At 35.3% G+C, this 22,992-nt stretch overlaps 1 protein-coding gene across 1 annotated transcript in view; it reads right to left on the bottom strand.

The window, feature by feature from the left end:
- Positions 1 to 6,213: 6,213 nt before the first annotated feature.
- The window catches only part of LOC126953309 (uncharacterized), a 598,727-nt gene continuing 581,948 nt past the window's right edge, over positions 6,214 to 22,992 (bottom strand). The window contains exons 13-15 of the transcript XR_007725194.1: positions 18,437 to 18,602; positions 11,012 to 11,051; positions 6,214 to 6,656 (exon numbers count right to left, since the gene is read on the bottom strand). The gene's annotated coding sequence lies outside the window, so the exon portion shown is untranslated. The remainder of the gene's footprint in view (positions 6,657 to 11,011; positions 11,052 to 18,436; positions 18,603 to 22,992) is intronic.

Below are 22,992 nucleotides of genomic sequence, written 5' to 3'. Positions count from 1 at the left end.
CTGGGATACAAGGATGCGTGGGTGAAACCAGGACGAGGGACCCAGACGCAAGAGGCAGCAGGACCTGCAAAGTCTCTTTGTCTCCTAGGCCTAAGACTCCCCTCCTCTGCCCAGAGATCCTGGGGCAACTAGAGGCACAGTAGAGAGCTCATGCTGTAAGATCCGGTCAGGGAGCCTCTTTCTACCTGTAGGCCTGGGACTGCCTTCTCTCACCTAGGGACACCCAGTGACCCAGTCTGAAGAAATCCCTTCTGCAGGAACCAGTGTGAGCCCAAGAAACATCAGATAAGTCAAACAGACCAAAATAACACACGAAAGTCTTTAAAAATGAAACTGCCATCGGAACCACAACCCACACAGTAGCCTAAGAACCGCATGCTAAGTATACACGGGATGAGTTCCTGCTAAAATAAAAGATTTAGGTAAGATCCCAGAGACTTTTAATATAACACAAAATATTCAGGCAACAAGTAAAATGACTTGTTATATTGGAACCAAAATCTAAAACTTGAATGAGAAAAGACAACCGATGCCAACACTAAAATTAATCAGATGTTGTAATTACCTTACAAGAATTTTAAAGCAGCTATCATAAAAAAAAAAAAAAAAACTTCAACAAAATTACAAATTCTCTGGAAACAATTGAAAAAATTTCATTAAAGAAATAGATGTTTAAATAGCAAAGACATGGGATCAACCAAATGCCCATCAATGATAGACTGGATAAAGAAAACGTGGTACATATACATCATGGAATACTATGCAGCCATAAAAAGGAATGAGATCATGTCCTTTGCAGTGATGTGGATGGAACTGGAGGCCATTATCCTCAGCAAACTTACACAGGAATAGAAAACCAAGCATGTTCTCACTTATAAGTGGGTGCTGAACAATGAGAACAGACGGATACGGGGGGGAACAACATATACTGGGGATTTGCTTCAAGTGAGGGAAAGCATCAGGATAAATAACTAATGCATGAGGGGCTTAATGCCTGGGTGATAGATTAGTAAGTGTGTCACCATGGCACACATTTACCTATATAACAAACCTGCACATCCTGCACATGTATCCCAGGACTTTAAATTCAATTAAATAAATAAATAAAAAGAAATAGATGTTTAAAAGAGAACTGAATGGAAGTTATAGAAATGAAAAAACACAACAAAAAGCACTTGTTGGATGGGCATAATTTTAGAGTGGAGATCATGGAGCACAGAATAAGTGAACTTTAGGACAGATGAACAGAATTCATTCAATCTGAACAACAGGAAGAATATAGACTTAGAAAAATGAACGAGCCACAGGGACCTATGGGACAGCAAGAAAAAGTTCAACAATTACATTATCACTTTCCAAAATGAAAAGAGAAGAAAGAATGGGGCTAAAAGACTACTCCAAGAAATAATGACTGAAAACTTTCTAAATTTGGAAAAAGACAAACCTGCAGATTCAACAAGCTCAACATTTCAAGTAGGATAAACCCAAAGAAACCCACACCAAGACAGAACATAATTAAATTTCAGAAAATGAAAGGCACAGAAAAAAGTCCTGAAAGCAGCCACAGAGAAATGATGATTTGCCTACAGGAGAATGCAAATTCAAATGTCAGTAGATTTTTCTTCTAAAACCATGGAGGCACTAAGAAAGTGACAAATGCGCAAAGAGAAGAACTATCACAAATTCTATACATAAACTCTCCTTCAAGAATGAAGGAAAAATAAAAGCATTCTCAGATGAAGGAAAAAATAAAAGACTTTGTTGCTAGCAGATCCCAGTCCTAAAATTGTCCAAATAAATTCTTCGAACAGAAAGGAGATGATAAAACAAAGAACCTTGGAACATCAGGAGAAAAGAAAATAATAGAAAATGCCAAAATATGAGTACATATAATAGACTATGAAGTTTCTTCATGAGTTTTATAAATCATGTTTAATGATTGAAATAAAAATTAGAATACCATATGATACAATAACTACATTTAAATCTGTGGAAGGGAAAGAGCTCTCAATGGAAATGAATATTTCATACTCCACTAAAGGTGGCAAATTGTTGATATCAGTAGGCTGTGAAAAGGCATATGTGTATATTGTAATGTGCAAAGGTAGAGACTCAAAAGCACTATAAATAAATCAAGATGGAATCCTAAAAAAAAAAAATTCAAGTAACCCAGGAAGTAAAGAAAAGAGAAACATGGAAACAAGAACCAGAAAAACAAACCGAAAACAAATAATAAAAATGGAAGACGTAAGCATTAACATATATCATTAGTTATGTGAAATAGAAATGATCTAATTAAAACACAATTAAACCAATTAAATCAACCAATTAAATACACAGAGATTAGCAGAGTGAATTTAAAAATACAAGACAATTATATATTGTTTCACAGAAACTCACCACAAATATAATAACATAGGTAGATTGACAATAAAAGGATTTTAAAAAAGGTATACCATGCAAACATTTGTTTTAAAGAAGGAGTAGCTACATTAATATCTGACAAAGTAGACATCAAAGCAAAGAAATTTACCAGAGATAGAGACATAGGACATTACATAAGGATAAAAAGGTCAATGAATCAGGAAGACATAATCTTCCTAAATAGGTGCACACCAACCACAGAGCCTCCAAATACATGAAGCAAAAAACTCTGAGCTGAAAGGAGAAATAAACAAATCCACAATTATAGTCTTCAACACCCCCCTCTCAGAAACTGATAGAACCACTTGGCAGAAAATCAGCAACAATATAGAGAGTCTGAATAACAAAACAACAGGGCCTAAATGACACGTACAGAACACAGCGGCAAAATACATGTTTTTTTCAAGTGCCCATGGAGCATTCACAAAGATACAGCATATCCCGATCCATAGAACAAAGCTCAACAAATGTAAAAGTACTGAAATTATACGTAGTGTGTTCTCTGACTATAACAGAAGGAAACCAGAAATCAACAATATAAAAACAAGAAAATATCTAAATATATGTAAATTAAATAATATACTTCTAAATGGCGGCTCACGCCTGTAATCCCAGCACTTTGGGAGGCCGAGGTGGGTGGATCACTTGAGGTCAGGAGTTCGAGGCCAGCCTGGCCAACATGGTGAAACCCTGTCTCTACTAAAAATACAAAAATTAGTCAGGTGTGGTGTGGGTGCCAGCCTGGACAACAGAGTGAGAGTCAGTCTCAAAAAAAAAAAAAAAAATCCATGGGTCAAAAAGGAGTTCTCAAAAGAAATTTAAAAAATGCATAAAGCTAAATAAAAATTAAAACACAACATATCAAAATTTGTGGAATGCAGCTAAAGCAGTGTTGAAAAGGAAATTCATAGCACTAAATGGAAACAAGGAAAGGTCTGAAATCAATAATCAAAATTCCTTTCTCAAGAAACTGGAAAAAAAAATGAGAAACTAGAAAGAGAAGAGAAAAAGAATAGCCAAAGCAATCCTAAGCAAAAAGAACAAAGCTAGAGACATCACATTACCTAACTTCAAACTATACTATAAGGCAGCAGGTCCCCAACTTTTTGGCACCAGTGACTGGTTGTGTGGAAGACAAGTGGGTGGGGATGACTTCAGGATGATACTGTTCCACCTCAGATCATCAGGCATTAGTTGAATTCTCATAAGGAGTGCGCAGCCTAGATTCCTCTCATGTGCAGTTCACGATAGGGTTTGCACTCCTGTAAGAATCTAATGCCCCTGCTGATTTGACAGGAGGTGGAGCTCAGGTGATAATGCTTGCCTGCCGCTCACCTTATGCTGTGCAGCCTGATTCCTAATAGGCCATGGATGGATACCTGTCCACAGGTTGAGGATCCCTGCCATAAGGCTATAGTAACCAAAACAGCACAATACTACTACAAAAATGGACACACAGACAAATGGAAGAGCATACAGAACCCAGAAATAAAGGCACACACCTATAGCCACCTAGTCTTTGACAAAGTTGATTTTTAAAAAGCAATGGGGAAAGGAGTCTCTATTCAATAAATGGTGCTGAGATAGCTGGCTACCCATATGCAAAAGAATGAAACTGGACCCCTACTTTTTACCATACACAAAATTTACATATACATATACCATATGTAAAAATTAACTCAAGATGGATTAAAGATTTGAATGTCAGTCCTCAAACTATAAGAATACTACAAAAATTATGAACATGGGCCTTGGGAAAGAATTTATAAGTCATCAAAAGCAATTATAACAAAAACAAACAATTCACAAGTGGGACCCAATTAAACTAAGTAGCTTCTGCACAGCAAAAAAAAAAAAAAAAGAAAGAAAAAAGAAACAACTATCAACAGAGTGAACAGATGACCTACAGAATGGAAGAAAATATATGCAAATTATGCATCTGACAAAGGTCTAATATCCAGAATGTATAAGAAGTTCAAATTAACAAGCAAAAAACAAACAACTGCATTTTAAAAATGGGCAGAAGACATGAACAGACACTTCTTAAAAGAAGACATACAAGTAGCCAACAAACAGATGAAAACAGACTCATCATCACTAATCATCAGAGAAATGCAAGTCAAAACCACAATGAGATACTATCTCACACCAGAATGGCTACTACTGAAAAGCCGAAAAACAACAGATGATGGCAAGGTTGCAGAGATAAGGGAACACTTATACGGTGTTGTGGGGAATGTAAATTAGTTCAGCCACTGTGGAAAGTAGTTTGGAGATTTCTCAAAAAAACTCAAAACGGAACTACCATTTGACCTAGAAATCCAATTACAGGATATATATCCAAAAGAAAACAAATTGTTCCACCAAAAATACACATGCACTCATGTGTTCACTGCAGCACTATTTATAATAGCAGAGGCATGGAATCAACCTTAGTGCCCATCAACAGTGGATTGGATAAAGAAAAGGTGGTGCATATACACAATGGAATACTATAGAGCCATGAAGAAAGAACAAAATCATGTTCTTTGAAGCAACATGGATGCAGCTAGAGGCCACTGTATGAAGCAAATTAACACAGGAATAGAAACCTAAATACTGTGTGTTCTCATTTGTAAGAGGGAGCTAAATATTGAGTACTCATGGAGATAAAGATGGCAACAAAAGACACTGGGGACTACTAGAGGGGGGAAAACAGAGGAGGGCGAGGACTGGATAACTAACTCTTGGGTGTTATTCTCAGTACTTAGATGATGGGATCATTCGTACCCCAAACCTCAGAATCATGCAATATACCCAGGTAACCAACTTGCATATCTACCTCCTGAATCTACAATAAAAGTTGAAAAGGACAAACAAAATAATAAAAACAAGAGTAGAGATCAATAAATTTGAAAATAGGAAAATACAGAAAATAATTAAAACGAAAAACTGGTTCTTCGAAAAAATCAATAAAATTCACAAATCTTTAGCAAGACTGACAAAACAAAAACGGAGAAGACACAAGTCACCAATCTTAGGAAGGAAACAGGATATCACTACAGATCTCACTGCCATTTAAAAAGTTATCAAGAAAATATGACAAACAATTTTATACTCATACGTTAGACAAATGAGAAAAAAAAGCAGTTCCTCAAAACTTGCAAATTACAACTCCAAGAAGAAATAGATAATCTGAATAGTCCTTTAACCATTAATGAAATTGAAGTTACGATACAAAATTTCCTGGAAAAAAAATATGCAGTTCCAGATGCTTTTACTGGAGAATTCTACCAAACATTTAAAGAAGTACTAATGTCTTTTTTTTTTTTTTTTTTTCCTCCTGAGGCAGTCTCATTCTTTTGCCCAGGCTGGAGTGCAGTGGCATGATCTCGGCTCACTGCAACCTCTGCCTCCCAGGCTCAAGGTATTCTCCTGCCTCAGCCTCCCTAGTAGCTGGGATTACAGGCATGCGCCACCATGCCCAGCTAATTTTTTGTATTTCTTTTTTTTGTAGAGATGGGCTTTGCCACATTGGCCAGGCTATTCTTAAACTCCTGACCTCAAGTAATTCACCCATCTCAGCCTCCCAAAGTGCTGGGATTACAAGCAGGAGCCTCTGCACCCAGCCTAATGTCAATTTTATACCTCTCTTTCAGAAAATAGAAGTAAAGGGAACACTTTCTAACTAATTTGGTGAGGCTAGTATTGTTCTGATACTATAAACAAACAAAAGTAGTGAAAAAAAAAGAAAACTACACACCAATATCTCTCATAAATTTAGATACAAATGTTTTCAGTCTCACACACAGTAAACGGAATCCAAAAATGCATACACATAGACCCTGAACATAGAGGTCTGGTCACACTATGTATCTATTCAAAAGGTTTAAATAAGTCAGTGATACAGTCAGTAGGGGGTCTAGTAAAAATATTATCATTGCAGCAATATGATAACAGATACCAAAGTCTAGATCAAAGCAATGTTTTGAGTTTACCTTTTCCATTAAAGTTAATCATGCCAAGAGTCATTCTAAATGTCTATCAAAAATTCATGACTACTTTTTATAGGATGGAAAAACATTTCTATAGCATAAAATTATGAATGTATTTGATGCTTTCTATTTGCCCTTCCAGAACCATCCAATTCTTTTCTATCAAGATTTGGGCTTTTACAGGCTGAACTTACCGGACTAGATCCACCTGGCTCCCCTGGCCTCTGGCTTCCACTTGAGTTTAGTCAATGGTTGGCACTAGCAAAAGATCACAGAGTCAGGAGAGAAGGAGATTCATATATTTATTCTCTCTTCTGATTCCCTTCCTACTGGAAAGTGGCCAAGCTTCTACACTAAAGCCCAGAGCTCTGGTTGGAGACCCTCTCCCATAGCTACAAACAAGCTAGTGATCTCTTTACAGATTCCAATATCTACTGTTCCCTTTGCTCCTGCAGGTGCAAAGGTGCTAAGATCTCCCTGCTCTTACTGGTCACAAAGGAATCTTTGCCATTCCTTATGGGCTACCCTGAACTCTGACTATAGTTTCTAACTAGCCCTTTGAGCTCTAACCAGCTCATTAGGCTCTCTTTATTTTCTTCATTGGAATGTGCCATCTTGTTTTTGATGGTGTAGATGGCTACAGAGCTACTAAATGATGATGGCCCCTCAGAGAACCGTCACTAATGTGCCTTCAGTAGAAGGGTGGCATCTTTCTTCCTGACCACAAAATCATAAACACAAAAACATCCACAGGTATCACAGGATCAGCTAAACATAAGTACAAAAAAATGATTCCAATATTTTTCTTTACTTTTTATATTATTTTGTATAAATTTTAGCCAATTCCCTTGGCATTAAAAAAATGAGTTCCTTAGAGAAAATTGTTCAATGGAATTTATTGGATATTTATAAAATAATCCTAGAAATCAACTAGATAGCCTTTCCATTTTAGAGATCGACACAAAGAAATCTGAAAATGAATGTCACTTATCTAAACTCATAAAGCCAGATGGCAAAAGTAGAAACGAAAATTAAGTTTCTAAATTCCAATCTAATGTGCATCTAATAAACCATGCTATCTCCTCGAAACTGGTTTTTCAAGTAAATACTACTTTGAGCATGTACTGCTGCAAATGCTGCTCTCCACATTAAGTATATGTGCCTTATAATATTAAACATACTTAAGCATATGTGACATATGCTTTGATGGTAAAATCACAATGAACAAACAAATGCCACACCCTAAGCAGCCAGCCTGGAGATGAGATTTCAATTGTAGGTACTGACCAAAGAAAGGTCCCATTTTTGCCATGGCACCCTGGAGCCCAGCAAATAACACCTTTTGGAAATTGCAAAAGCTGAAACTGAATAGTTCAGCTATTTCTAAATGATCACATTAATTTTGTTCATATTTTACAGTAGTTGTATTTCAGTGTTTTAATTACCAGATAAATTCTTCTACATGATCATTAAGGTTCCACAGCTTCCTAAATTTCTGTGTTTCATGACGGATTGTCAGTCCCTTCCTGGGTTATACAATTACCAGCAAAGCTCCTTGACGCAGGCTCATTTCTCATCCACAAACTCAGCCAAATATTACATGCCATATGTCAATATTTCTGCTTAGACGTCCTCAATGTATTTTCAAACTATATTTATTTGGAAACTAAAGTGACTATCAGACAACATTTCGGAAATATCTCCTTTCCTCTGGGCTTTATGCCCACGTTTATAGATGTCCCTCCATAATCGAACATAGAGGGGAAAATGTACTTTTTATGGCAGTAATTTTTTTCTCTTCCCCCCTCCATTTACTCAGCTGGGAAGAGGAAATGAAAAAATATGAGCAATGGAGTTGAACATACTATAAACCACATCTATTTTTGGCAGGCTGCAGACCTATGCACTGTCTTGACAGTGGTGTGGGACAAACTCACTGCTTCCGTTTGCTTTTTGCTTATGCTGGGATTTCATATAGCAGATTTCTCTAAAGTGACAACAAAGTATACAAGGACAATATAGAGAATAAAGTAAATGCCAACAGCAGGGTGAACCCAAACTAATCAATTAACACTGCTATACTTTTTCAGCCTTTTTTTTTTTCTCTTTTAACAGGACTAAGCTTGCCTTGGGTTAAATCACATAGATTTTAACTGCGCGTACCACCTCAAAGTTAGAAGCAAGAATATTCTATGAACATCTGAGGGCCAGTCAGTGACAGCTCTAACCGAGGAGAGGGTATTGTTCAGAAGCAAAAGAAGGTAACTCTGAGGAAGTTCTTGGCCCCTAAAAACAGATACTTGAACAAAAGATGAAGGAAATCATTTTGACACTGTGATACATCTATTTGGCATTTAGAAAAATCAAATATCCATATTGTTTACTCAATTATCAACTTTGGTATTCTTCCAATAAGATGGAAAAAAGTAAATAGAGGACACATAGCTCTTACTAGAAAAAGAAAAAAAAAAGTCTGTCCCGACGCCTAAAGAGAACAGTGCCACGAGCAGTCAGGGGTGTGAGAGGGAAGACCAGAGGGGGCCATGAGGAAATCTCATCTGCTTCCCAGGATGGACTGAATCCAGGTCTGTGCTCAGGGAAAGAGAAAAATGTACCTCTTTTGTTTACTCCTTGCAACCAAATTGGGCCAGAACTCAAGGGAGCACCATTAAGTGCAACTTTTCAGCTTCAAGAACAGTGAAATAAACTTCTGTAAACCAACATTTGAACCTAACGGCTACGCTAAGCACCACTTCTACGGTAAACGAGTTCAGAATGGTGTCCAAATTAACTTTGGGAACAAAACCTTTTGTAGGTAAGAGACTTTCTATAGAGAAGCAAATAAAAAATAAACAAATAAAGATTATCCCAGGAACCAATTTTCCTACGTCTGGGAAAATCTATAAGGTTGTAGAAAGAGACAAGTTAAAATTTAAAACTAACCTGAGACACCACATCATACCTCTTTGGTAAAGTAATTTTAGCATTCTTTTTGCTACATATTAATTTAACCCCACTGTTTAATAACACTATGTGCATAATTACATTTTAATTTATGTAACCTATTAACTCATTTATTGGTGGGTAGTAAGGCTAGAGAACTGAGGCTTGGAAAAATAAGTTGTTTAAATGGGCTAATCACTTAAAGTGTGATTAACACTTCTGATTTTAGTTATATCATTATTATTTATTAGACTGACAAATCACTGATTACCTGATTTCCCAATTTTAAAGTGTTTGGGGACTACCCTAAAATTACCCTTTTCATTATTTATTAATTCACTCATGTGTTTATTGTCTGCTTCCCCTGACTAGAGTATAAGGTCCATGAGAGGACACTCTTCTATACTGTTTACAATGGTATCTTTAGTCTCTAGATTAGTACAGGGTACAGAGTAGTTGTTGAGGAAACAGATGAATGAAAAAATGTAATAAAATAATTTTTCTATATTCATCTTATTCAAAAGGTACAAAAGTTAAAGCTACTAATGGGATATTTGAATCTGTGGTTAATTCATTAGATAAAATAGAATAATCTTAAATAATAGCCTGTATTACTATTTTACTAGGGGCAAAAGCTGTTATAAACTTCATGGCAAGATCCTAATTATTTCCAAATATCTTTCAGTTATCAGTAAGTCATTAGCTTGTAAATTCACTACTAGTGTGGTAACTATCTCAGTCTCTACCAAAAAATACAGCTTCAATAATACTATCGTCAATATAATTATATAAGGCAAATACTAAGGAAAACAATTCTAAGCCATAAGGTTGATAGCTAAAGGCCAACACTATTTAATAGTAGAAAGCTCTTGGCCTGAGAGTCAAGAAACCAAGATTCTAGTCTAAACATTTACTTACCAGTTTTGGGAACTTGTATCAACCATTTGACCTTGCTGAGCTAAAGTGTCGTCTGTAAAATGTCAAGATTTAATATGATTTTCAAGACCTATTCTAGCTTTAAAAATCTATCAGAGCAATAAATTGTTAGCTAGGGGGAAAGTACATAAATACATAATAATAACAGATAACACATATAGTTCTTACTAAGTGGCAGACATTCTTCCAAGCACCTAACATCGATTAACACACTAAATCTTCACAAGCAAGTCTAGGAGATAGTTCTATCCCCTTTACTTTAAAGAAGGGGAAACTGAGGCCTAGACAGGTTAGATGACATGCTCAAGGGGCCTAAAGAAAAGATATGTACAGCCAAAGACCTCAAGTGGCCTGCCTTCCAGCCTCCTGGCTCACCTCTTGTGACATTCCTGGCTCAGGTTGTGCTGACCTTCCCTCTGGACCCTGAGAACACAAATTTATTCCCGTCCAAGAACCTTTGCGTGATTTGTTCCCTCTGCCTTAAGGGTTTCTTCTCTAGATCTTTCCATGTCTGGGTCCCTGTCATTATTCCAGTTTCATATCAAAGATCAGACACCTACCTTGACCCCTCTAACCAAAGTCGTTACTATACATGGCCACCTTTCTTTTTATCCAGTGCATCCACAACTATCTGAAACTATCTCATTTAGTTGTTTATTAGTTCATTCATTAGTTCTCTTCCTCCCTTGACTAGAGCATAAGTTCCGCAGGGGCATGGATTTTGTAATACTTACCTCAGTATTCCCATTACCTGGAATCATACAGGGCATTTTCCTGCAGGATAAATGGATGAGTGAGTGAATGATAACCTAATAGAAATGATTTTCCTATATTCATCTTAGTTATTCTAAAAGTGTGAGTGCTAAAGGAACTCACAGCATACATTGAATTTCAGATGTGCCATTTAAGTAAGAAATACTTTCAGACAAAGGAGAAATGAGTTTACTGACGATATTTAGTACCAGCATTTCCAGAATTTCTGCTTTACTGTCAACTCTTATCAAAATAATTATGTAAACATTTCATTTTTTTATTAAATGAGTGTGTTCATTTCAGAGAAGAGTTCAGATCTTTCACTAAATCACCAAAGAAACTAGTAACAATATGAGTCATCAAAAACATTAAGCTCACAGAATCTAATACCTCCAAGAAGGCTTAAATTTTATATTAAAATTTATATGCTTCAAGTGCATAGCACAAGTGATGTGCAGAAACAGAAGCAGTAGCAACCATGTTTCATGTCCTCCCTAGGGAAGGTGGTAAAATACTATTTTGTCTGCACAGAAAACGCCTGTAGCGAGAAGAGTGAGCAAATTTTGAGTGAGGGCTAACTGTATATGGGGCAGCTTACAGAACACAGGGGCCCCTAGACTCAGAGGACATGTAACATTGAAAGGTCAAAGCCTTGACTGCTCTCAAGATTCTCATGCTCACATTCATAAATTATTGAAAATAGCTTTTAAAAATCCATGCAATATACTAAGAAAAGATAGAATAAAAACTAAAAATATGATAAATGGAATCAAGAAAAAATGACAATGGAAGAAATTTGTTGAAGTCAAGATTGAAGTGAATACACAGGATGCCTAGGGATCTGGAAACCAGCTAGAAGAAGCACATATATTGATGCTACATTTTCTGGGATCCAGGGCAAGGAGGGCCTTGGGGGACAGAGCCAGGAAGTCCAGGATTCAGAATGGCCCAATCAGTTACATTATTTGTAGCATGGATGAGAGGGTAAAATGTGGCCCAGGACAGGCATTACTATTTCTGAAATCTAAGAGAATTTTCTCCCATGGGTCCTCATAAAAATGATAATAAGTGATGTGACAAATTTAACAACACTCTTACACTCAATGCAGCAATGTGTTTCCTAGAATGTTTCTTATAAAGTCACTCACTGTCGGCTGAGGCACTGCACCAAAGAAGCAATTCAATAAAGGCAGTTGTCTGAGGGCCAACAGCAATTTTCAGTCAATTAATGCATCTTCTTGTTGGACTACGTGTCCATCCAGTGATCGTGTGTGTGTGTGTGTGTGTGTGTGTGTGTTTATAAATACAGTTTTGTTCAACTGACATTTTCATAAAATTGCAGCAGCAGGGACCTAAGTACTCTTTAACAGCTACCTGGAATGCAGCTATTCTATGTTCTGCCTTAAGTTGGAACTATCTCCATGCCTTGCAGCCATCTAAGCAGAGATAGACTAACATCCCCTTAGGAAAGGCAAGGTGTCTGCCTAACAGAATATATAATGAATACCAAATCTCTCAGTCCTCTAGGGAAGAGGCAAGAAGTTCCTCAGAATGTAATTTTGGATATACTGATAAAAGGACCAACCCTAAAGTTCTCCAGCAGAAGGTACTATGGCTTAAAAAAATTATCCTTAAAAATTATATATGCAGACAAAGTAATCATGTCCTTTGGCCATTTTTTTTAAGTCTCAGGAAAGCACATTTGGGGTGGTTCATCTTGAAAAGCAGGCCATTCTTCTGCAGAGAAGAATTGACTACAAAATATATACCTAGAGAACTAAATGAGCTAACCTACTGCATAAGATTATAAATGACCAACCAGTTGTATGTTATGGATAGTTTGCCAAAAATGATAACTTTCCAGTGCTTTGGGAGGCCGAGGCGGGCGAATCACAAAGGAGATTGAGACCATCCTGGCTAACGCAGTGAAACCTCGTCTCTACTGAAAATACAAAAAAAAAAAAAAAAATTGCCGGGTGTGGTGGCGAGCACCTGTAGTCCCAGCCACTCGGGAGGCTGAGGAAGGAGAATGGCGTGAACCTGGGAGGCAGAACTTGCAGTGAGCCGAGATTGCGCCATTGCACTCCAGCCTGGGCAACAGAGCGAGACTCCATCTCAAAAAATAATAATAATAAATAACTTTCTTTTAGAGCAGTGCCCCTGAGCCCTTCTCCTTAGCAACAAACGGCATGGCCAGGTGTCTACTTAAACTCACTGTTTTTTGGGTTTTTTTTTTTTTTTGAGATGCAGTCTCGCTGTGTCACCCAGGCTGGAGTGCAGTGGCATGATCTTGGCTCACTGCAACCTCTGCCTCCTGGGTTCAAGTGATTCTCCTGCCTCAGCCTCCCCAGTAGCTGGGATTACAGGTGCCTGCCACCACACCTGGCTAATTTTTGTATTTTTTGTAGAGACAGGGTTTCACCATGTTGGCCAGGCTGGTCTCAAAACCCTGACCTCAGGTGATCCACCCACCTCGGCCTCCCAAAGTGCTGAGATTACAGGCGTGGGTCACTGGACCCAGTCAAGTCATTGTTGATTCATGGTACCTGTACCATGTACTTCCATAGAAAATATGTCTGCCTTTCTATTCTCTACTTTGTTATAATGCTCTAAAAAACTATGATATATATTTTGATATATTTATATATTTCATATACATAGATTTATTATATTCATGTATTAATTTACATATAGTATATTGATGTAAACATAATTATAAGTCTAAAATCTTAAATATTTAATATAAACTTTTTAAAAACATACCCTTCAAACTATTCAGCTATAGAAATATGATTGTGGACATTGTTCTTTACAGTATTCTCTTAATGAAGAACCTTGTAAGAATTTCTTTCTGGGACTAGTACATGGAATGATTACCTCTTGAACAGTCTATTTTTAAACATATAAATTCTGTAAACTATAAAATGGTCCACTTTACAATTTTTCAGTTGATTGTTAGAAAGCTTCGTCTAGCTTTTGATTTATTTGTAGCAAGTGTATAGGTTTTTGTGGTATGTATTTAATATCCTTATTGTTGTTTTTCTTTTATTTCTTAGGTTAAATTACTTTTAATTTAATTTCCTTTGAGTGACATTATAATTCCTTGGTGTGCTTTGGGTCTGCTTTACATCTATAATAGTGGAGTAGATATGCCCAAGATTTGTTTTCCTTTCATGGACAATATGGGGTTGAGTAACATGCTTTACTTTAAAGAAAAAGAAAAATAAAAGGAAAACTGATATGCATTTTTAATCAAGTAACTGTTAATAATAACATAGTCTAAGATTTGGAGGAGGAGAAAATAAATACGTTGCTGCTTTAAGATTTTATTCCTTTTGAACAGAATTGAGGATGAGAGCATAAATCCCAAATATTAAAGCTTTAAAAATGAAATTAAATTGACTTCTCTCAGGATGTTGGGTTTTTTTTTTTCGCTTGTTATTTTTATTTTACCTAGGATATCAGAGGGACAGCTTATAGTGAAATAAAACTAAATTCAAAATTTTTAGTACAAATATAAACTAAATAAGCATAATATGGAATGTCTTACATCATTCTTTAGAGAATTTAGATCTTTCATGAAAGTATTTACTCTTAATATCTTAATTTTTTGCCCTACATCATGCAGAAATTATTTTCTTCAATGCTACACCCCAAAATGCTTCTCAATAGATTTGTCATAATATTTACTATATGTTGTGGCAGCTGCTGGATCACAGAATGAATTTAATAAGGATATGAGTATGGTGATATTTTTGTAAGTCTTACAACGTTTGGTAACTTACAGTGCTGCAGTTTACTCATAGTTTGACTAGGAATAGAAATAGTTTGAACAGGACTATTCGAATAAGTTTAATAGTAATAGTTTGAATAAAATTATTCAAGTAAGTTTCTTTAATTTCCATTTCTATATTTCCAATGTAGCAGTGCTTTAAAAGTGTTTATAGTAACATTAATTTTCTATTCCAACATGTTTTTATAGCAAATATTTGATCATGCGTAATGGTCCATGTGCTCTTCCTATTATGCTAAGTACGCTCTTACTATTATGTTAAGATTATATTTGCTTACTTCTACCAAATATTTGGTATAAAATTTTCTTTACTATCAAATATAGTTTCCACATATGTCGAATGCCATATGTGGATATGTAAATATTTTCAATTCAGAAAATGAGGTACAAAGAAGAAAACGTTTTTGAGAGCCAGCCTTCAAATTAAAAAAGCAAAATGAGCAGCCAGCAGTCCACAGTCAAAGACACTGAGCAGAGGACACGTGGAATTAGCAATATTTCTTACTGAATTCCATGTTGTTTTAATGTATTGAATTATCCAGGGTATGGACAAATGTATTGCTAGTCATTACCTAACTGTCTTAGAAAAGATGGAAACTGGTAGAGAAGAAAAAGGGAAAGAATATGAACAACGTGAAAATGGGGGAGAAAATTAACCACTTAAGAACATGCTTTAACTACTCAGAAGCAACTGTGGGGCTTTTTTATGTAATGTCTTCCAATAACTAAGAGGAGGCAGGGAAACGTTTTTTCATTAGTAAAACCGATCTTTAGATAGTAAACTGAAGTATTCTTTGCTCTTTTGTGGTGACAATAATAGTTGTGGTATGATGCTATGATTTTAAGATAACATGACTAATTCCACAATCATCTAAGGAAATTTGTGTCATTCTTTTATAGTGATATTTTATTCAGTACACAAGACCCTAGTTTAGGTCTTTCACAGAGAAGTCTTCGGCTTTTGTTCGTTTGTTTGTCCCAAATCCTGTCCTTAAACAAAAATAATATGGTAGGAAAAAATTTCAAGAGTTTGTTGAGTAATCCTATGATATTTTCAACACATGCAGTGAATTTGGTCTTTTTGACCCGAGTAATCAACAAGCATGAACGTTATGCAAATGTGTTCGTCAGATCTCGGAAAGTGAAGTTATCAACTGACATACTCTGGGTATCACTTGAAATCCAGACACTCAAAAAAAAAAAAAAAAAAGAAAAAGAAAAGAAATCCAGACACTCTGAATGTACAGGTGAAAAGCACTTTATAAATAAAACATATTATTATATTTCATTAAAATCACTGCCAGCAAAATCAGCAAGTGGTTTTAAAATAACAGTCTTGCTCCAGTGCCACTAACAGAACTTTGAGTATATACAGTAATTTAATTTTTCCATAACCTAAAAAAACTATGTACTTTTGCTTAAAGGAACTTACTGTAATAAAATTATTCTAATTGCATGAAAATAGATAAATATAGTCTATATTTTATTGGCCTTTAATTTAAAAATATGCAACAACACAAGAACCACCTCTAAAATTAAAGAGACAAGGAATAAAACATAAAAATTGAAAAGAAAAAATGCATCCTTTTTCAAACAAGAGCAAAATTTTTGAAAAATGAAACAAACAGGAACCTTCCTGATAGAATCTCCATAATTCCAGTTATTTCCATATTTTTAACTCTGTGACTATATAATTTTATGATCTCAAAAAAAAATCCTTAATCTCGTTATTTTTCTTTTATTCCTTGACTCTAGGAGATTCAACAAGACAACTCTGGAGATGGAAAAATGTTATTTATCATAATTTTATCCACACAGAAATGACAACTGAAGCCTAGAAAATAGATATTTCCTAAAGAAGAAGGAAAAGAGTGCATGTTCTAAAACTGGGCATTAAGGAACACGCACATTTAGAAACATGGAAAAAACCATAGTAGCAAGAGTAGAAGTAATCCAGAGATAAGACAACTCAAAATGGATACCACAAAAGCCACTTCTTTCGAGTAGGAGGGTGTGGTCAGCAATTTTAAATTTGCAGAGATGTCATGGAAAATGAACACTGAGCAAATGGTCATTGTATATTGTAGAAATAATTTGTTAATGACATCCTAGCACAACGTCTCAGTGAGGACACGCAGAACAAATTCAGGTCATAAGGATGTAAGGCAGACAGGCAGACAGGCAGACATCAGATGTTGACCATTCATTTTAAAATTGTAGTAGTAAAAGAAACAAAAATGTTAAGACAGTAGCTATATTCAAACAAAAGCATATCATTGTAAGATGTTAGTCCCATCTCTCCTCAGTTTTGGGAACATTTATCTTTGGCCTGGATTTACTAGCTATTTATGTCACTGATTTGTTTTCATTGAATTACTATTCTAAATATAACTTTCTAGGGTTACTTAAAAATATGCAATGAAACTTATTAATCTAAGTATAGTATGAAGCCAGGCGCTATGGCTCATGCCTGTAATCCCAACACTTTGGGAGGCTGAGGCAGGCAAATCACCTGAGCTCAGGAGTTCAAGTCCAGCCTCGCCAACATGGCAAAACCCTGTCTCTACTAAAAATATAAAAATTAGCCGGACGCGGTGGTGTGCACCTGTAGTCCCAGCTACTCGGGAAGCTGAGGCAGGAGAATCACTTGAACCCAGGAGGCAGAGGTTGCAGTGAGCTGAGATCACACCACTGCACTCCAGCCTGGGCGACAGAGTGAGACTCCATCTCTAAATAAATAAATAAATATAGTATGAAGTCCAAAACAGTGAGACATTTTTTAAAAAGAGCACTTGAGCGACTTTCATTCAAAGGCAATTCAGTGCATTTGGTTATTATTTGGTTAGTATCTAGCAAAGGTACATGCTGGTAAAAAATTCTTCACAATTATATAATGCTTTATAAAATATTGTGATTTTTATTCTATTTTTAAAATTCAACTCAAGAGTTAGTTCTTACTAAAGTAACTTACTAAAAATAGAATACAAACTATTGTATTTCTATTTAAAAAATTAAAATAGAATAGAAACTATAACTATTCTATAATAGAATACAAATATATACTTCCACTGAATTATTATAACATAAAATGGAATTAAGAAATTATACTACAAATAAAATCCAAAGGATATTAATATTGCATTTCAAAGGCATTATGCAACCCAATTAATAACATCTCTTTATACTATATTTAGAAATAAGATTAATAAGAAATGGTCCTAAAATATCTCTAAAGACTCCACCAGCATTCCTATTATATAACCTCATGATTTCTAATTTTTTCTTATAGGAACTTTAATTTTAAAGGAGCCTGAAATTTGGGCAAGTAGCCACTTTATGACTTTTTAAAAATGAATAGTCACATTATTACTATAAGTATACATTGACAGGCACATACTATAAAATAAATATATTTTATTTTATATTTGATTGTTATGGAGGGATGGGGAAAGCCCCATGGTGGGAAGATAAAAGGAGGCATTGAAAAGGTAAACTATCAGTTGTTACAGGAAAAGGTAAATTATAGTTGCCCATGACATTTGTGGCTAATTATAACAATCATCTTCCTAGACAACAGGAGGATAATGATACTCAATCAAGAGCAAGTACTCACAATTTCCTCCTCCCCAGGCACCACAGCCCCATCTGATTCAGCTCCTGCGTCCTCCTCCAAGTGGGAATCAGATTGTTCTTTCTTGAATTAGTTCTAAACCATTCTTTCAACCTTTCCTCTAGCCCATTATCAAAGAACTCCTTGTCTTGGGATTCAGTGAATCTGACTGTGAAAAAAAAAATGACAAATGAAGAGAGAAAAGAAGAAAAGAAATCTATTTAAACTAAAAAGATGCTCAGGAAACATAAAAGCAAAATATAAATGTCAGAAAATAATACATTTGCCTTATAAGTAAATAGAATAGAATACAAGCATATTTATGATCTGACTTATGCTGTATTGAATAATTCTTAAGGCACAATACATAAAAGAATTTCTAACCTTTGTCTTTAACGTAAAATATGTCTAAAGCCACCAATTTTAATGCTAAATTTTAAATGAAAATAAAATACACACCTAAAAACAATTATGGAACAAATAACACTCTAAATAACATTGTCCTCAATTTTCCAGTATAATTTTCACAAATATATTTATATATACATGAAATACATACTCAAAATATGCACTCAATTTTTATGTACTTTTTATAATAAAGGTAATTCTTGAAGTATGTAAATAAATACAAATTAATTGGACACTGTCATAAGTGTTTAAATATCATATTCTATAAAACCATAAATGTATAAACTAGGAAAAAGTTATGTTTTAACTTGTAAAATATAGTCATCATAGACATTGACCGTATAAAATAAATAGTAAACGCTAACGAGAGGTTCTCATTATGCAGTGAGATGAAGTAGGTTTAAATAGCAATAGCTACAATTTTGAGAAGATATAAAGGAGAAATCTTTGGTAACATAGCAGATATCCACAAAGGGAGTTAATGAATTTAGCTTATAGGAACATCATCATCCATCATTACCACAAACATTGTAAATTCAAGGAAAGCAAAAAAATTTTATTAATAACCTGTCAGACCCACCTCTACAATACCTTTTTCTCACATTTTTGGCTTTAGCCCCTTTGATCATTTCTCTACAAACAATACTTTTGCAATCTTTTATATAAAGAGATGGCTGGGCGTGGTGACTCATGCCTGAAATCCCAGCACATTGTGAAGCTGAGGTGAGAGAATCACTAGAGCCCAGGAGTTCGAGACCAGCCTGGGCAACATAGTAAAACCCCATCTCTACACAAAATTAAAAAAAAAAAAAATAGCCAGGTGAGGTGGCACATGCCTGTAGTCCCAGCTACTTGGGAGGCTGAGGTGGGATGATCACTTGAACCCAGGAAGTCAAAGCTGTAGTGAGCCATGATCATGCCACTGCACCCCAGGCTGGGTGATAGCCCTGTCTCCAAAAAAAAAGAGAGAATAAATAGGAAATTTAGACTGTCCTTGAACATGGTTAATAAATATTTATTTTCTTTATATGATTGATCATTTAACAATAATTTTAGCTTCTTATTAAATAATGTATTATTAGTAACTTTATTAAAAGTTTTGTTGATAACTTACAAAAACCTCATTCAAATCTTTGTTCATGTGAGTGCAGGATTTAGAACAATTTTCCACAAACAAGGTCCCGCTCTATTTTCTTATATATTCTGAACCTCCTTTTTCCTTCGTTACCCACATAGGTCCATGCTCAGTACTATAGGATATATTCACATGGCCCAGGCACTTCCTATCAAGATGCTTGCAAGAGCAATAGGCAACAAAATTAATTGCAGAAGCCATTCCTAAACCAAGATGACTGGCAGTCTTAACCATCCATGAAAGTGACTGTGAACCATACAAACCTATCCTAATGAACCCAAACTAAACACATCCCTAGCTCAATTTCTCTTTACATGATCCCCTAAATACCATTTAACACGAGGAAATATTTGAGGGATGATGAATATGTTGATTATCTTGATTGTATTTTATGGGTGTATACATATGTCAAAACATCAAAGTGTATACTTTAAATATGTACAGTTTTTTGTTTGTTAATTACACTTCAATAATTTTTTTCAAAAGTAATGTGTCAGTTGAAGTCTACTTAAGAGGCAGAAAATACACAGTAATTTGAAAAGAGAAGGTTTGATGCAGAGGATAATTAACCATAATTTGGGGTCATGATAAAAAACTCTAATGAAAAATTTAAGTTTTAGGAAAAGCACTCAAAAAGGAGCAAACTTGGAAAGGGGTGCCCTCCTCAAGGTTGAATTACGACTTCATTAGAAAGCTGTGCTCGCAGCCCACTGCATGGCAGAGAAGTTCACTGGATTGTCTGAACCAGAGCCAGTCCACATGTGTTGGGCAAACAGGAAAAACAGACAAACAGAAGAACAAAATATCCTTCCCAAGTTAAAGGTGACAAAGCTAGTGAATAAGAGCAAAGAATGAGTCAAGGTGCCTAGAGCTCACTCATTGGGAGGGTCATGTGCAACCAGGGGTATACAGTGTCTGGGCCAAGAAGACTGCGAGAAACAACCTTGTGGGGTGCAGATGGGCAAAGGTTGGTATGAGATTGTGCATAGGAGGTTGGGATGTTGGGAGCAGGCTGACAAACAGGGCAGAGCAACATCTGAAGCACATGGTGTCCATGTCACGGGCACAAAAGACATCTGCTTTTGCTACATCTATTCATCAGTAGTGGGGGTTCAAGCTAGCGTAATAAGACAAGAAAAAATATGTAAAAGGCATCCACATTTAAAAAGAAGTTAAACTATCATTATTCACAAATGACATGACCATCTGTGTAAAAACTCCTATGAAATGTACCCAAAAATCTACTAGAATTAAATGTTGAGTTTAACAAGACCATGAGATCCAAGATCAATACTAAAAACATCAATTGTATTTTTATAGAGTATCAATCAATAATCAGAAATTGAAATTAAAAGAAGCAATACCATGTATATAAGCATCAAAAATACAAACGATTTCAGGATAAATCTGACAAAAGATATGCAAGACCGGTGCACTGAAAAATACAAAATGAGATCAACCTACAATGACCTAAATAAATGAGGAGAATCATTTATTACAGAATCATTTGCTGTTCATCAATCAGCAAACTCAATATCAATATGTCAGTTATCCCCTGATTAATAGAGATTCAATGTGATCTAAAAGAAAATCTCAGCAGGCTTTCTCACAAAATCGACAATTTTATTCTAAAATTCATATGAAAATTCAGAAGAGCTAAAATAGCCACTCTAGGTGGAGGGGAAAGGAACAATTTTGTAGGACTATCTAATTCTAAGACTTGTTGTAAATCTACAGCAATTAAGGCAATGTGGTATTGACATGAAGAGAGATAACTGTATCAACAAAACAAAATAGTGATTTCAGAAATAATCCATACATATGTGTGTAATTGATTTTTGACAGTGTTTCAAAGGGAAGAAAGAATAGTTTTTCAACAAATGGTGCTGGAATAATTGGATATCCACAATGCAAAAAAAAAAAAAAAAAAAAAAAAAAAGATTTTGATCCATGCTTTGTACCACATACAAGTTTGCAGAACTGCAAAGGAAAACAAGGACAATTTTAGGGGTGATGTTATGGTTATTAAGTTGGTTCTGTGAGAGTTTATGTGTACATATATATATAAGAACTTAGCAAATTGCATACTTAAAATATGTGTAACTTGTTCCATGTCAATTATACTTCAATAAAGCTGTTTAAAAAACTAGTACATTTATCCATGCTTAGCTTAAGTGTCTTTCAATAAATGCACTCATATATACAAGTGCATATTAGATATATTTAACAGATACTTGTATTCACAAAAGAGAACAGCTATTATCATCACTTGCTGGTTCTCATCGCAAATTTATACTTTATAAAAATTAGCACTTTATAAAAGATGAAATACTTTTGCATATGGAAGCAGTGTTCCAAATGAAAAAGACTGTTTGGTGGAAGTCAAGAAGAGATTTTGTGTGCTTGGACCTACTTTTCATATTACTTGCCTTCATTTAGCTGGAGAGAACAACAGAGCTGACTGGCCACTAAAGAACTCTTACCATTGCCACAGATGTCCACACAGTTGCTCTTTTGAGGATTGGTCAGGACCTTGACCCAAGTTTCAGAAATGTAAACTCCCAGAATTTGATCTTTGCTATGAAAACATGTAAAATGGTAGAATAGATCAGACTTTATAAACTGGAAGGGATTTTAAATAGCATTTAATCCAAACCCTTTATGCTATATGTGAAGAACCCAAGGCCAAGAGAGAATAAATGCCTTGTCCAAGTCTCGGTACTGGCAGGGTCAGATCTAGAATCCAAGGTTTCTTGTGATCAAAATCCTGTGGCTTTTTTCTTTTCCTAATACCAACCTTTAAGTATTTCTTTCCGTAAATACCGTACTCATTAATCATTTTCTTATATAAAAGCATCTTCTTACATTTTGCATTTTTAGGTACGTTTTTGTTTAACTATAATGAAAAAAATCCCTGCAATCTTTCCTGTTGCCAGACCCATCTACAGACTCCAGATTTGACCCTTTTAAAAATCAGCTGTTCAGTTTAAACACACTCAGGACAATGTCCTCTGAT

The sequence above is a fragment of the Macaca thibetana genome, chromosome 4 (assembly GCF_024542745.1).
Source record: "Macaca thibetana thibetana isolate TM-01 chromosome 4, ASM2454274v1, whole genome shotgun sequence".
NCBI classification, from domain to species: domain Eukaryota; kingdom Metazoa; phylum Chordata; class Mammalia; order Primates; family Cercopithecidae; genus Macaca; species Macaca thibetana.
Note: the sequence above shows the minus strand (reverse complement) of the source record. Positions and strands in the feature narration are given on the sequence as shown.